Below are 16345 nucleotides of genomic sequence, written 5' to 3'. Positions count from 1 at the left end.
CCTTGCTGGCTCTCAAGCAAAGGCCCCACAGCTTTCCCTGTGCCTTTGGCTGGCAGAGGCACCACGGGCCCTTTGGGCCAGCACATGAAGGACCCCTCTCAGCACTTTCCCTTCTCTTCACTGGGCTCCACAGTTCATCCTCCACGCACAAGGGATTCCAGCCACGCCGGGATCTGTGAATCATCACCTCCCTGCCGTGCACAGCCGGACACGGCGCTCTCGGCACCGCCCTGGCTCCTGCCCGGCAGCCCCGGGGCGCAGCCCCTGCCCGGACAGAAGGTGGGAGAGCAGCCACCACCAGAGCTCGGCAGAGTCAGGCCCTGTGTTCCTCCCACCCGAGCCTCTCCTGGCAGTAGCCGGCGACAATCTGGATTAAAAGTCACCCGCGAGCCCTGCCCCTGGGGCAGCAGGCAGGGCTCCCGGCGCCTCAGCTCCCCGAGCCCAGCTGGGGCCGCTGTGCTGAGCTCCACAAGCCCGGCCGTGCAGAGGGAGAGCTTCACCCCGGCCCACGGGAGCCTCCCCGGCAGGAGGCCACGGGCAGCTCTCCTCAGCCCAGACTCTCCCAGCCCTGCCCGGCCTGCACACGGGGCTGCGGCTGCTGCAGGGCCGGGCCTGGGCAGGCTCCAGAGCAGGCAGCTCCATCCCCTTCCCACCCAGGCCCTTACACTGCTCGGGCTGCAGCCTGAGCCCCCAGGCCACCCACGCACACAGGGGCTCTCTCCTGGAGAGGCCAGGGGACAAAAGGCCCAACTCTTGCCAGAACAGCCAGCTCCTTCCTTAGAGAGCAGCCTTGCTTCCATCCCAAGCTCTTCCTAACACCTGAACATCTCTGGGAACAGACTGTTCCTTTCAAGGCCAGCAAGAGCCCGAGGCAGCCTTGCTTCTGCCTCCCCCAGCTACCCCCAGTGAGTCAGAGCCACACAACAGTGACAACTCCATCAGCCACTACTCCCGACCTGTGCCTGCTGTGGAAGGAGAATTAAACTCTTTCAGACCAGAACAGTAATTGAATCAGTTTAATATACAGTCAGCATATTGTAAATGCACTTGAAACTTACAGTATTGCTAACAGACGTGGCCATTGAGCCCAAGACCACCTTTCTAGAAAGGCACAGGGAGGTAGGAGAGTTGGGGCATTTCCCCAGATTAGTTGCAAGTGAGAAGGTGCACATAAGACCTTCCTCCTGGAAGCACCAGATCACCAGAAACTTGTGCTCTTTGAGAGGACTGCTAATGTGCTGGGATAAGTGCATGCACTTGGAGTGACAGCCAAAGCCTCCTGCTAGCCCTTACGTCAGGAAACTCTTGCTGGCTTTTGCATATACTAAAAGAAAAAAAAAAAAAAAAAAGAGGGGGAGGAAGAGCAGAAGAGGCTAGCTCTGTGTGCATGAAGTGTTCTTGGTGAGGCAGGAGTGAGGGAGATGTGTGACGTTGCTTTTGCCCTTGGCTGGGACAAGGACTGTTATGTGCATTGCTTTGGACACCACAACCACCCTGGGGTGAGTGAGGAAAAAATGCCCCATCTTCCAGTATTGTCACCATGGTTTCTTGCACCAGCAGGGCAAGAGCAAAGTCTGGCCAGACCAAGCACCTGGAGTGGGGACAATGGTGTCACCAAGGATTTGGGTCATCTTCTGTGGCAGTTGAAGTGGCACCATGGTGGTGGGGGGAAGCCTGGAGACTTGTGGCTCTGCAGAAGGCACTGTTCACCAGGGTGGGTGGGTGTGTCTGGAGATGCTAATTCTCAAATTTTGCGTAAGGGTTCTCTTCCTTGAACAGGCCTAGAAGAGAGAAGAGATTTGTTCAGACAGCAGCTCCCACAGTGGTCACAGCCAGCAAGAAAACCAGTCCTGGGAAATAACTCTTTGTCATTTGAGCATCCTCAAGCCTCCCAGCTGCAGTTCTCCCAAAACACCTGCTCTTACTTGCGCAGGGCCCACAGTCAGCACTGTTTCACTCTCCCCTTCTGCACAAGAGGAGACATCCATTGAGAAGCTTGACCTGATGGCAAACTCCTCTCCCAGGCAGCCCTTGTACAGTCCAGGTAAAGCAGCCTGCCTAATCTTCCAGAGCTCTCCCCTCTACACAGCCCTTCTGTCAGACTGGATTACAAGCAAAGAGCCCAGACCCAAATGAAATTAAAACTGTTCTTAGACTTGCTTCCCTGCTCCTGCATTGAGACTGGGAAATGGCAAGGCAGGGTATGGGGCTGACTTTTGGGCTAGCAACAAGCCATGTGCCATGCTGTTTGATGCTTTCCCAGCTCAACACTTCTGAAGAAGAGCCACAAAGGACAAGATTGCAAACTCTGGGGTCAGGCTGCAGCAAGACAACTCTGACATGGCAAGACAGACCCAGAGCACAGCCCTTCCACAGGCAGATGCTTCCCATACCAAGAGCTCCTTCAGGCACAGCTTTGCCTGCTCTTTCTTTCCTAAAGGATCCAGCCCATCCAGAGGCCCTGGAATCTCCTGCCTAACCTGGACCTGCAGTGGGCAGCAGCTGCAGGCAGAGGAAAGGTCTCTAGTTTTCCCTACAGCCCCTCCACAGCCAGAGACCACCAAGTGCAGCATGCATGAGCCCAAGTGCTCCACAGCCAGACACTGGCAGAGCCCCTGGCACCCCCTGTGGGCAGGCTGGAGGGACAGCGCAACTTCCAAGTTGATGTTCTCCTCAGGCAGGTCCAGACCTGGCCCAGGTCTGTGGGACTCACCTGAGGGGCAGTTCAGCCCCAGGAGGGAGGCTGTGCACTCCCATCCCCAGGGGACTGAGACACCACTGCTGGCACAGAGGAGCTGGGGTGGGATTGGTGCCTGCTCTGTGCTCCTGCAGCTGTGGGCATTCTGATTCCTACCTGGCCCCACACCTCAGACTGCTGGCTAACCACAGAATTACTGGAGGGATGTGTCTGAAGGGTAACAGGATTATGATGGTGCTGTGTCTGCCAGCTTCTGCTTCTACCTTCTAGTCAAGCTCCATCAACTTCTCCCACGTGGTAAGCTTGGAGAACACATTCTGGAGAACATTATACACTTCCTCTTCCCTGCCCAGGAAAAGTAGCCCTTGTATGGGCTCACACACCATGACCCCAGCATCTCTACACTTACTCTGAGCCAAGAGAAGCAGGGACCATATTTTCCCTGCTGGCCAGGTCTCATCTACAGCTGTAACCATGGCAAGGAGCACAGTTACAGAGGCTGCTTCATCTAAAGCTTAGTTTGAATCACTCATGTCAGCACTGTACCGTATTTTCTTCGGATTTCATCATGCCGTGATTTCATCTCTGCTCTCCTGCGAGAGGCAAACAAAAAAGCCATGAGTCAGTAACTGGTGGTACAAAAGGGAACAAGAAGAGCCAGAGCTCCTTGCTTATTCCCAAACAAGGGAGCTCCAGGCTGGCAGGTTTGCTCAGCCTGCCACCTCAGGGAGTCTCTGGGGACCACCAGAGCCCACACATCAGCAGCCCTCAGGGAGCTGCATACACAAAACTTGTGATGCTACATCCACGAGTCACCCCGGCGTGACACTCCTAATGAGGCTTGTGTGTGAGCTAGGGCTGAAGCAGCCACTGACTGCATGTGCTGAGCCCCACGTGCCTCCTGGCATCACATTTGATGGCACAGACAGCAGCCAAGTCATCCTGCAGCCTCAGGGCCTGTGGTACAAACTCACCTCTCCTCCTGCCGCACCCGCCTCTTCTCCCGCTCCCTGGCTGCTCTCTCGTCATCCTTGTCCGGCCTGGTGGACAGAAAAACCCCTTAGTGCACTCAGCACTCAGTCCTGCAGCAGCACACGGCTGCATCTGAGCTGCTCCACAATCAGGGCACCCCCCAATACTTACTTTTTGCTCTTTTTCTTACAACAGCAGCAGCAGCAGCAGACCCCCAACATGATCAGAAGTGTTCCTCCCACCACGGACATTGCAACGATCAGGGCTTCAAAGTTCACTGAAGGATTTGACAAAAACGTGTTTAGCTCACACAGACACAATATAGGGTTACAATATAGGATCACACGATCATTAATGTTGGGAAAACACTCAAGGATCATCAAGTCCAACTGTTCCCCCAGCACTGCCAGGTCTTCCAGTAAACATGTCCCCAGGTGCAACAGCTCTGTGTTTTTTGAATGCTTCCAGGGATGCTACCGCTGCCCTGGGCAGCCTGTTCCACTGTCTGACCGCCCTCTGAGTGAAGAATCTTTTTCTTACTATCCAACCTAAACCTCCTCTGGTGCAATTTGAGGCCATTTCCTCTTATCCTACAGCCACTTTCTCTGATCTTGTTTATGAACATACAGCTACTGTCACCAGCAGCTTCAGTCACTGGGCTGGAGATGTGCAGCCACCTGGGAAAGCAAATGGACATTGTTAGCTGTGGATAACAATGTAGATAAACCTATGTAGACATAACAAGTGTTGGTACCCACAAATAAACACCAGCTGAGCACATGTCCCTGCTAACAGGAGCGCTCAGTTACTGGCAGGGAGAAACGCACTCAGGTCAAACTCCTCTGGCAGAAACAGGAGCAAAGCTATCTTAATCACTAATCCAGGTAAAAAGTAACCATTGAGGGAAAAAACCCAACAACTGAAGGCTTCAGGGCTAAGGAATCATCTCTGACAGGGAGGAATTACTGTCCATGGGAGCCAGCCTCAGAAGACATCTCTGATGAGATGAGCACTTAGCGGCATCTGAAGTCCTTGGGCAAGAGATAAACTGAAAAAAAATCTGTCAGGTTGGGGCCAGCAGTGCTGCTCAGGCAGCTGAGGGCCAAGTCCTGCTTCCTGCACCTGACTACCACGTCTCCCCAGGGCTGGGGGGCTCTGCTTGCCCACACACAGAACAAAGCCTGCTGGAACATGGCGAGGCAGCAGCCGTGAGCCCTGGTCCCTGCTCATCCCACTCAGCTCCTGCAGTAATGGCAGTAGAGACACCAGCCAAAACTGACACATCTACATGCCAAGGATTTCAGGCAACAACAAAGAGGAGGTTCTTCCACGTGTGGTTCAGGCTGTTCACAGAATTGTGCCTGTGGAAATATTTGTTTAGGAGCCACTTTGCACACGACAGCCAGGCTACAGAAATCTCAGAGCACCTGAACCTGCTCAGAGCACTTGAAGGTCATTTAGTCCAACTCCATCTTCCACTAGACCAGGCTGCTCACAGTCCTATCCAACCTGACCTTGAACGTTTCCAGGGATGGGGCATTCAGCACCTCTCTGGGCAACCTGTGCCACTGTCTCATCACCCTTATTGTAAGAAACTTCTTCCTTTTATCTGTTCTAAAGAGATCCTCTTTTAGGTACTCCAGCCTGAGCTGACTCCAGCAGCGTCAGTGCTTCTGAAACTCTTTTGGGGTTTCAGGATGAGCCTGGGGTTCAGCTCCCCCCTTCCCACACAGAGAGGTCTGAGGCAGAGCACCAGGCACTCCTCCAGCTGATGACAGAGGCTAAGTCACACACACCAAAAAAGCAGAATCACATAAGAGCTAATCTCCCACAGGACTAATCTTCTCTATAGCGAGTTTTGCAAGCTAAGGAATGTGATCTTCGAAGCTACTCACATCAAAACTAGCACTTCAAGGTCTTACAGAAGTTTCAGAAAAGCATACCACAGGGCTCACAAAGAGGAGATTCTTCTTCCACAAGCATAAGAGCAGTTTGAACTCTTGTGGGCAGACAGAGCCCAGCCTCAAGCACAAAAGATAACAGGCAACGGCAATTCAGCTCCAGGCTCCTCATCAAGGGGGTGGGTGAGTGCAACCAGGTCCCAGCTTGCTTCCTTCCTTCTCCAGCCCCCAAAAGCTGGCTTCTGTATTGACACCGGCAACTATTTACAGACACGAACGGAACGGGACCACACCTGAACAGCGTCGTGAGCTGTTTATTTAAGAAGCATCAGTGTCATTACATGGCTATGGCAATGGATCGATGCGAGCAGCTCGCTATCCAGACAGAAGGCCAAAGAAACTTAATGTTACAACATATTATAAGATAGTTTCAGACCTAGTTTCAGCCAATTACATAGAGCAAAAGCATACTGACAGTCGTTCTATCCAACCACATGAAGCACACGTAGCTTTGGTTAAAACAATAGCAACTTTTTCTCTCATACAATAGTTCATTTATAAAAGACAAAGCACAGAGCCCTATTCATATTTAACCTTCTAAATATTTACTAAAATATACCTTTTTGCAACTTAGAAAGCCAAACTACATAGCTTTATTGTTCTATTTCTCATGTCTTCGCTACTGCTGCTATCTCTTTTTTGCTGCTTAAGCATTTCACTATCCTTACTGTCTCTGCGGCCTTTCTTTTTCCCACCTTTTCTAAAATCCTCTAATCCCATGGATTCCCACAATTCCCCCTCTCTGTTGACTCAAAAAGAAATCTTCAAAACCATGTCGTCCACTACTTGCGTTTCATAGCCTTACTATAACACTTTTACTTACTATCTGCTTGAGGCCTATTCTTGCAGACTCTAATCATCGCTATGTTACAGCACAGCAATTTAATGCTGTGAAGGCCCAGTCAGTGAAAAGATATGAATCATGTCTGACAATAGTTATAAGTCATTGTTCAAAAAATTCTTGTCGATTCCAGGGTCTTAACTCAAAACCCTCCTCCATTTCTATACCTTCATCCGTCATTTCTGTGAGATTTCTAACACTCTCTGTGCTTCTACTTCTTATTTCTCTCTCTTGTATGACAAAAACTTCTTTGACTGTTTTGTTCATCATCCGTCGCACACACTGAAGTATGCAGGGGATTAATATCAACATCATTACTAAAACACCCAATATATAGAGACCTATCTTGCAAAGTTGCCTTAGCCAAGGTGCAAAGCTCCATTCTTGGAACAGATCATCCAACCAGGATTCACTATCCTCTTTAATTTGGGCTGTCAAATCTTTCAGTTTTTGTATGCTCTTGTGAATGGATTCCGAATGATCGGACAGGTTCATACAACACAGTCCTTCAAATTCCTCACAACCATGCCCTTGTGCCAGTAAAAGAAAGTCAATTGCTGCTCTGTTTTGAAGGGTAGCATGTCTAACACTATCAACATCGGTCAACATATCACTAATGGCAGAGGATGTGGCATTCGTTTGCTTGCTCAGCCAACACCCAACTCGATCTAATTGTTTCAAAGCTACTGCTGAAGTCAATTGGGGTAAAAATATACTTGCTGAAACCCTTCTTGCAGCTTTCCAAGGCATGAAATCACTCTGACAGTTCTCATCGTAATGATGAGCAGATCTTGTTTTCCTTTGTTTCCTTTTCATGACCGCTTTAGCTGAGGGTGCGATTACAGTGAGCATCCCAATGCTACAAGGGCCACCTTCAAGGTGTGCCGGAATGCTTTGCCAAGCCCTGTCTCCACAAATGAACCAATATCCCTTAGGCAATTGCCGTGGATATAGGTCAGCCTCAGGAATCACATCCCAACTGTTTGAAGAATTGCACCAAAACCTCAAATTTCTATATGCAAAGTAATGAGGAGTAACATTGAAATTTGGAGGATCACCTTTTTGCCAAGCATTAGCTATGAAGGTAAAGCAAAAATCCATTGTCTAAGAACCAAGGATTTCCAATTCTTGGGGTTCAGAAGCTGCCCTAGGAAGTTTTTTGGCCCAAACGTTCCAATTCACTGTGGGATTGTTCCCATTGTCAATTTCACCTGGCTTACCATTGGATTGTTTTTTGACTAAAGGCAACTCTTTTACTGGCACACCAACCAGACAGGTTGAGAAAGGTTTTTCTGGTTCCAAATTAGACAAACATATGGTATCTGAGCCGGCTGCCTTGGCTAAGGTCACCCAAACATTAGTTTTCGGTTGTTCCACAGGCAAATCGGCACAACAAAAGGAAATTATAACCCACCAATACCAACATACAACTTGCATTTGCTTCATCTTATCCATGAGCTAAGTTTTGGCAGAATCCTTACATATATATCAATTTTTAAAATTTTGCTTTCAACAAAAACAAAAACCTAAACTTTTGCCAAAAATCAGCTCTACAAAACAAACATTTGACGTACAATTGACACACTTATAAATAACATTAACACAAAATCAGAATTTGCAGGTTCTACCGATGCACAAGGAACGTCAGGCGTGACCCGGGATCCCTCTGCTCGGCTCACGTCTGCGTGCTTGCTTCCTCGGTTCTGGACTCGTCAACACGTTCTGGGGTGCGATATGGTTTGACGTTCTTGGCTGGGACCTACCTAATTCCAGCACCTGTAGAGACAGAAGCATACCCTTTGCCCCAGGTTATTAATCGGAAAGGATCTTCAATTTGTCCAGATTCAGGGTTTCTAATTAAAACAGGTGGATTTTCTTTCAGTTTTGCCTGAGTGTTATTTGAAAAATGCCTAAAAATTGGTGGATCAGGTTCTGCAAATGAACTGTTTAGGAAATTAAAAACATACAAAGCTTTGTTCAGTCTCATCTGAGGTGTGACCTCTGCTCCCCCTCTCTGTTGATCTAAAATGCGTTTTAGTGTTTGATGTGCCCTTTCAATAATTGCTTGGCTTGTGGGAGAGTGAGGAATACCAAAGATGTGACGAACACCCCATTCTTTTAGAAATGTGGCCAATTTTTGAGATATGTATGCGGGACCATTGTCAGTTTTTACTTCTTGGGGTACACCCAATGAAGCAAAAGCTTGCAGGAAATGATGACAGGCGTGATTGCCTGTTTCACCTGTGTGAAGAGAAGCAAACATTGCACCAGAGAACGTGTCTACTGAAACATGAATGTTTTTAAATTTGCCAAAGGAAGGGTATTTAGTGATATCTGTTTGCCATAACTGCAGGCTTTGCAAACCTCGTGGATTGACTGCTCCTGTGGAAACAGGAGGTTGCACAAGCTGACAGTCAGGGCAAGTATTGATGATAGCTTTAGCTTGACTTTTAGTAATTTGAAACATTCGCACAAGTGCTTGAGCGTTTTGGTGAAAAAAGGCATGACTCAGTTTTGCTTGTTCAAAAATGTTTGGCAAAGTGTTTGAAATGACCATCGTCAGTTTGTCCGCTCTCACGTTTCCTTCCACTAAAAATCCAGGAAGAGAAGAATGAGCCCTGATGTGAGAAACAAAATATGGATTAGTTCTATATTGCAAAGTTGTATAAAGACATGAAAGCCAATGATATAAAGTATCATTACTAACATCTTTTAAAATTGACCCTTCTAATCTCCTAACTACATTAGCAACATAAGCAGAATCTGTTATCAAGTGAAGTGGTTGAGGAAAGAGCTGAAAAGCTCGAACCACAGCAGCAAGCTCAACAATCTGAGGTGACCCTTCTACTATTTGAATGTCTGACTCCCAAGCATTAGTTTTTTGGTTCAACCAAGTTATGACCGATTTGTGACTTTTGCCAGAGCCATCAGTGAAGAGAGTGACTGCATTCAAAGGTTCTTCACTTAATTTAGGTTTTTCTCTAAAACTCAATTTTGCCTGCAATAGTTTGTGAGATGGGTAGTGAACAGAACAAGCACCTGGGAAGCCCAAGAAAGCATACTGTAAATCATCAGAATTTTGCATTGCCCAATGAAGATAGTCTTTTTTCAATGGCAAATAGATAACTGCAAATTCTTGGCCTGCTAAAGTTAACAATCTGGTTCTGGCCTTAATTACAATTTGTGCAATCATTTCTAAGACTGTGAAAATTGTCTTTGGAGACCTGTAGGGAAGAAAAATCCATTCTATGATTAACAAAGGATCAGGCTCAGAAGGGTCCCACTGAAAAATGAGACTACAAAGTTGCATTTTTTCTCCTAAAACTGCAAAAAATAAAGGTTTTTCAGGAATGCAGCGATGAGCTTGTCTTCTTTGGAGAGTTTCTGTGATCTTGTCGAGTGCAGCACGAGCTTCAGGGGTTAAGGTTCTTGGGGAAGTGATGTCACAGCTTCCTCTTAGCAGATCGAGAAGTGGACTCAGTTCATCGTTGGTGATTCCCAAAACAGGTCTGACCCAGTTGATTTCTCCCAAAAGTTGTTGCAAGTCTTGCAGGTTGTTGACACTGGTCTGGATCTGTATCTTCTGCGGTGTTATTGTCGTTTCAGTCATCTTCCATCCCAGATACTTCCAGGGTGGAACTTCCTGGATTTTTGTTGTAGAAATTTCAAGTCCAGCCTTTTGGATTTCAGCGACAACACAAGCACGGGTTTGCTCCATCTCTTCCTGCGTTGAAGCTGTGATGAGCAAATCATCCATGTAGTGTAGAATGACGGATTTTGGAAATTTCTGTCGAGCAGGAGACAAAGCTTGGGCGACGAAATATTGACAAATTATAGGCGAGTTCTTCATCCCTTGTGGCAGTGATTTCCAGTGATATCTCTGCACGGGTTCCGTTCGATTGATGACAGGAACTGAAAAAGCAAATCTTGGAGCATCATCAGGATGAAGTGGAATGTGGAAAAAACAGTCCTTTAAATCAATGACGACGAGAGGCCAGTGTCTTGGGATCATTGATAAAGAAGGCAGTCCAGGTTGAAGAGGTCCCATGTCTTCGATCACCTCATTGATCTTCCTCAGGTCATGAAGCAACCTCCAGGAGTCTGATGTTTTCTTGTGGATGACGAAGACTGGTGAATTCCAGGGACTGTTTGTTGGGACGATGTGACCCTGCTGTAATTGTTCCTTTACCAATTTATTAAGGATATTTAATTTTTTCTCTGTCAAAGGCCATTGATCAATCCATATAGGATGATCAGTTTTCCAGGTAATCTTTAAAGTGGCAGGTTTCAACGTGGCTGTCATTACACTTCCAGTTTCGCTCCCCACTGGGAAAGAACGTCTCTTCCCCAGACGGTGAGAGGCTTCTGAACAACAAAAGGACGCACCGCTGCAGTCTTTCCTTCAGGACCTGTAATGTTAATCATGGATGCACTTTGCAGACACACAGTAGCACCTCCAATCCCAGTGAGGGAACCTGAAGGAGCTACTAAATTCCAGTCATTAGGCCAAAACATGTGAGAAATTACAGTGACATCTGCACCAGTATCTGGCATGCCTGTAACATAAATTGTTTTACCACAGTGAGTCAGGCTACAAGTTAATTGAGGTCGGTCATGGTCCAAACATTGCACCCAAAAGACCTCTGGACCTGAGGTACTGGAAGGTACAGACATGATTGAATTCTTTGGAAAATTGTTTTGCTTGTGGGTATTCACAGGAAACAGAAATGCAATAGCAATAGGTGTTTTTGGAGGAATTACCATAGGAACTTCAAGTGCAAGAGCTAAAATCTTTAGCTCTTCATTAGAGTTTACTGAAACAACAGTAGGAAGAATTGAGAGTTCAAGAAATTTGTTATTGACTTTGCCTAAAATTAAAAATTCTTGCCCTTGCTGAAAAGGATTGACAATTCCAGTAGGAATGTTCACCCAGCATAAATTGTTTAATAGAGGAATTAATTTTGAGGAGGCCAATTCGATCCTTGTGCTTGAGGATATTGAGCTGGGATCGTTTGTGGATTGGTTGATTGAGGCACAAATGACTGAGGTACCATCACCATTTGAGTGGGTACCTGGCTGCCAGGGGGTACCACTACTTGTGTCTGAGCGCGGTGGTAATGCGCGCTGTTTTTGAAGTTTAACGACAGAGGCTTGCCATCAATATCAAAAAGAGAGTGACAATGCTTAGCAAGATGCCTCCCTTTTCGGCATCGAGGGCAGACAGAAAGTTGTTTTGGTGGAAATATTTTCGCAGGACAATCCTTTTTAACATGATTTGGTTTACCACAAGCAAAGCAACAAGACCTTTTATCAGATTCCAACTGTGCAGTGTTAACAGAATTTTCCCCAAGCTTTTTTTCTAAAAACTCTTCAAATTTATCCATTCGTTTTGCCAAATTATCTTCTAATGTTTTTTCTAACGTATTGACCTGTAAATTTGCAAGGTGTTGTGATCCACCTATTCTGCTGCATGCTGTTAACATCTGCACAACAGTTGGAGGCTGATCAGGCAAAGCTAAAATAATTTTTCTACATTCATCATTAGCATTTACAAAAGCAAGGTTTTGGACAATATAAGAACGAGCTTTTTCATCTGGACATTGCCTTTCAACTGCTTGGGTTAGTCTATCCAAAAAAGAACCATAGGATTCTGTTTCACCTTGTTTAATCAAGGTATAAGAATTTACATGTGTGCCAGCTGGCTCTACTGAAAAGAAGGCTTCCCTAGCAGCATCTTTAATATCAGCTAATACAGACCGAGGCAAATCTGCTGCTTGATTTTCTGCTCTGTGGTAAGGTGGATCGCCTGCTAATTGAACAACATCTAAATCTGCATGATCAGTATTTGCATATTTTTCAACCAACTTATTAAGAAGTTTTTTCCATTGTAATTCCCATAGAAGGTATTGTGAATTGGTTAAAATCAGTGAAGCTATATTTCGACAATCAGCAGGGACTAAATCGTGAGAATTAAAAATACTTTTCAACACACTATTAAAATAAGGAGAAGAGAACCCACTTTCTTTCAAAGCCTGACGTAATTCCTTTATATCATGGTGAGAGAGACTTTCATATCTAGGGTTAACATCATTACGACCATATCTTACAGGTAATGCAAGGAGTTGTTTCTTTGAATCCAAATCTTTTTCTAATTGTTGATTAATATTAGACCAGTCCGGCAGCTTTAAAGGAGGATCAGGGTTAGAATTGACAGTTTCACTGACAGTGGCTGTTCCGGGAACCCTGCCAGTGTCCGAATTCTTGGCAGGGACGTTGCTGTAGCAACGAACTTTCCCAGGAGTTCTGCCAGGATGGACGGGAGAACACACCTCCGAATTCCTAGCAGAGACACCTGAACAACACGCCTCTCCTGGAGCCCTGCCCAGAGGGACAGAGGCGGGCTCAACCGTGGACCACACCCCCTCCGGAGCCCTCCCAAGAGGGGCCGGGGAGGAATTGTATTCTCTGGATTGTGGAAAAAATCCAAAATTTGTCTCAGCTTGGCTACTTGTCCTTGAATTTTTATCTCTGATAATTTCTAAAACCTTACTGCATGTTTCACACTGTCTCCCTGCCAGCGAGGACTCAGCTGGAGGGTTACCAACATTAGACTGCAGGTTTGAAATGCTATTTTTTCCTTCACCAACAAATGAGACAGATTTCAAATCCCTCAAAATCTCAGTCGGTGCCTCAACAGGGACCTTTCGAAAATCTCCTGCTTTCTTTTTAAAACCTTGGTTGTCGACTGCTACCTCTATCTTTTCCCCTGCCCTGTTCTCTGAAGGCAGAGTTACAGCTACAGCTATTTCATCCTCTGTACCAAAAGCTTGGTGAGCCACAGAAAAACCTGGCAGAGGCTTAACAGAACAATTCACTAGAAAAGGATTTTTCGAATGACAACACACACAGCCCGCCTGAATCAAACCCAAAGGGGTGTCTGCATGAGAAGAGGAAACAGTGGCAGGAGTGACCCCCACAGTTTCCAGACCAGGCAAAACAGATCCCAAGCCCATCTCGGCTAACCCTGCTTGTACAGTTTCAGAACATGCAATTCCTTTATCACGAAACCTCGGCAGATTTTCATCCACCACCTTCACGCGGCTCGCACCCACCCCCGAACAGAACTCGCGCACATTCTCATTCCCGGAATGCAACAAAATCTCCGAACAACTTTCCCGACACGGCAAAAGTCCATTTTTTCCCAGAGGGAGGGGCGAAGGAATGCTCTCAGCTGCAGAAACGCTGACAAGCCTGGAAGAAACAGGGGACGTGACCCGAGATGGAAGCTGTTCCGGTTCGCCGTCTCCGGAAGACATGACACTGGACGCTTTGGAAGGAAAGGAACTCGGAGTGGAACCCGAAACTTCCACAGAAAAGGACAGTGACTCGGTATTACGTGGATTTAAAGCATCTGAACAAGATATTTTGTTCTGTTGTTTGGAAATGTCTGTATTATCATCAGTTTGTTTAAAACACTCTAACAAAGCCCTGGAAACAGGCATGAATTTGTATATAGTTTCGTCCTTTTTGAGAGAGAACAGATTATAGATTTTCCAGTTTATTTGATCCCAAAAAACAAAGGTAAAAGCAGACTGCAAGTCTATATTTTGAGTGTTCGCTTTTACCCAGACTAATAAGTCTTTCAGTTCATTTTTTGTGATATCTGAACGTCCTTTATCTTGTAACATTTTCTCAAGCCGGTAAAAAACGTCCCATTCTGTTTTAGATAAATGATTTTTCATTTTCGTCACCCAGGAAGCCCCTAGAAAAAGATTACTTACAAAGACATCAGATGTAGAAGGCGAAGGGATGAAGTATTCCTCCTGGGTCTCCGGCACCCGAGTTTATCCAAGATTTTCTTTTTTATTCTAGTCTAAAGTCCTCCTCACAGAGGGGCACCATTTGACGCCGGCAACTATTTACAGACACGAACGGAACGGGACCACACCTGAACAGCGTCGTGAGCTGTTTATTTAAGAAGCATCAGTCTCATTACATGGCTATGGCAATGGATCGATGCGAGCAGCTCGCTATCCAGACAGCAGGCCAAGGAAACTTAATGTTACAACATATTATAAGATAGTTTCAGACCTAGTTTCAGCCAGTTACATAGAGCAAAAGCATATTGACAGTCATTCTATCCAACCACATGAAGCACACGTAGCTTTGGTTAAAACAATAGCAACTTTTTCTCTCATACAATGGTTCGTTTACAAAAGACAAAGCACAGAGCCCTATTCATATTTAACCTTCTAAATATTTACTAAAATATACTTTTTTGCAACTTTGAAAGCTAAACTACATAGCTTTATTGTTTTATTTCTCATGTCTTCGCTACTGCTGATATCTCTTTTCTGCTGCTTAAGCATTTCACTATCCTTACTGTCTCTGCGGCCTTTCTTTTTCCCACCTTTTCTAAAATCCTCAAATCCCATGGATTCCCACATCTGTGATAAGGCAGCAGGGACTGGCAGGACACCAGCACACATCCTGCACCCAGCCAGTGCCACGGCCCAGCTGCTGGAGGGGAACTTGACCAGCCAGCCCAGCCCACTCAGTCCCTTCTCCAAGCACATCGTCCATCCATCAGGAAGCAGCTCAGCAATTCCATTACTCTAATCGAAAAGCACACAACAAAACCCACCCAGTTTCTAGCAACCTCCTTCCAGAGCACCAGAGAGGGATTGCCCTCTCACCCTCATAGGTGGGTGGAATTTGCAGCATGTCTGGGACAAGGGCAGGGGACCAGCCCTGCTTCCAGGAAGGAAACTTTTTCAGCATGGTGAGAGGCTGGGAGCCTCACTGCTGCTACTCACAGTGGCATTTTTCAGGCATTCTTCACAGCTCCTGTTCGTATACTGGCGACAATCTGCAGGAAGAAAACAAGACACCTCAGGACTTTGAAGAGCTTCAGTGGTTTAAAACTCTGGGCTCCTCCAAGCCTGCTCCTACCCACCACTGGGCCAGCAGCAGTGCATGCTGCTGCTGCAAGAGCCACCAGCTTCAGCACATGCTCCATGTCATGGTGGGAAGCCCAAATGCAAGGCAAGTTCTGCCTTGCTCTGCTGACAAAGCCCTAAGCTGCGAGTTCCTCTCTTGGGTTTTATTTCCCTAAAAGCCTGAGAATCTGCTGTGGCAGTAGGGCAGCCAGGGCACACAGCTAGAGTCGGTCTGGAGGGACCCTATGAGGATGAGGGCAAGCAGTGGCTGGGTGATACAGTCCTGTAGCACCAGATATGGAGCAGCTCAAGCAAACAAGCCCCAGACACAGAAGCTGCCGCCAGGAGAAGCAGAGGAGCACACAGGGACACACAGAGCCACAGATCCTGCAGGAGGCCTCCTGCTGCACACGAGGGCTGTACCCTACCCCAGCCAGTTCATCCAAATCCTCCTTCAGCAGGACACAGCCCAGGCAATGTAGCAGCACTGCAGCCAAAATCTGTGCTGATGTTCAGAACCTGTTTCCACCCCCATCTGGCGGAGGAAGACCCCAGTTTACAGACACAGGTGGCTCCCAGGAGCAGAGCCACCATGGATGCCACAGGACCAGAGCCACCATGGATGAAGGCATCCCCACAGGATGCATCCAGCTGGGCAGGGGAGTGGATAAGGTCTGAACCTGGACACAGGACAAACTGTTATGGTTGTTGCAGCACTTCGTGCTGGAAAATGAAGTATTGAGATTGTCTAAAAGAGACAGTCTCAAGAAAAGGGGAGACTTGAAAAATAACACAGAGACTAGAAATTTTCAGTTCCTCTGAAGTTGCTGAATAAAGCTTTGGGACTAACTAGAAAAAAGATAGAAGGATGTAAAGGTATGCACAAAGGAGGATAAATGTAGCTGGAACCAGTGGAGAAACAGACAGAGGACTA

At 46.8% G+C, this 16345-nt stretch overlaps 1 long non-coding RNA gene across 1 annotated transcript; it reads right to left on the bottom strand.

The window, feature by feature from the left end:
* Positions 1–2708: 2708 nt before the first annotated feature.
* Positions 2709–14834, bottom strand: LOC135309563 (uncharacterized). Its single transcript, XR_010369791.1, has 3 exons — positions 8101–14834; positions 3842–3947; positions 2709–3738 (listed from the first exon to the last, which is right to left on the bottom strand). It is a non-coding gene; the product is annotated as an uncharacterized LOC135309563 (long non-coding RNA).
* Between the last annotated feature and the right edge of the window lie 1511 nt (positions 14835–16345).

The sequence above is a fragment of the Passer domesticus genome, chromosome 11 (genome assembly GCF_036417665.1).
Source record: "Passer domesticus isolate bPasDom1 chromosome 11, bPasDom1.hap1, whole genome shotgun sequence".
Lineage (NCBI taxonomy): Eukaryota > Metazoa > Chordata > Aves > Passeriformes > Passeridae > Passer > Passer domesticus.
The sequence above is the reverse complement of the archived record's forward strand: the minus strand, read 5'-3'. Positions and strand labels throughout refer to the sequence as shown.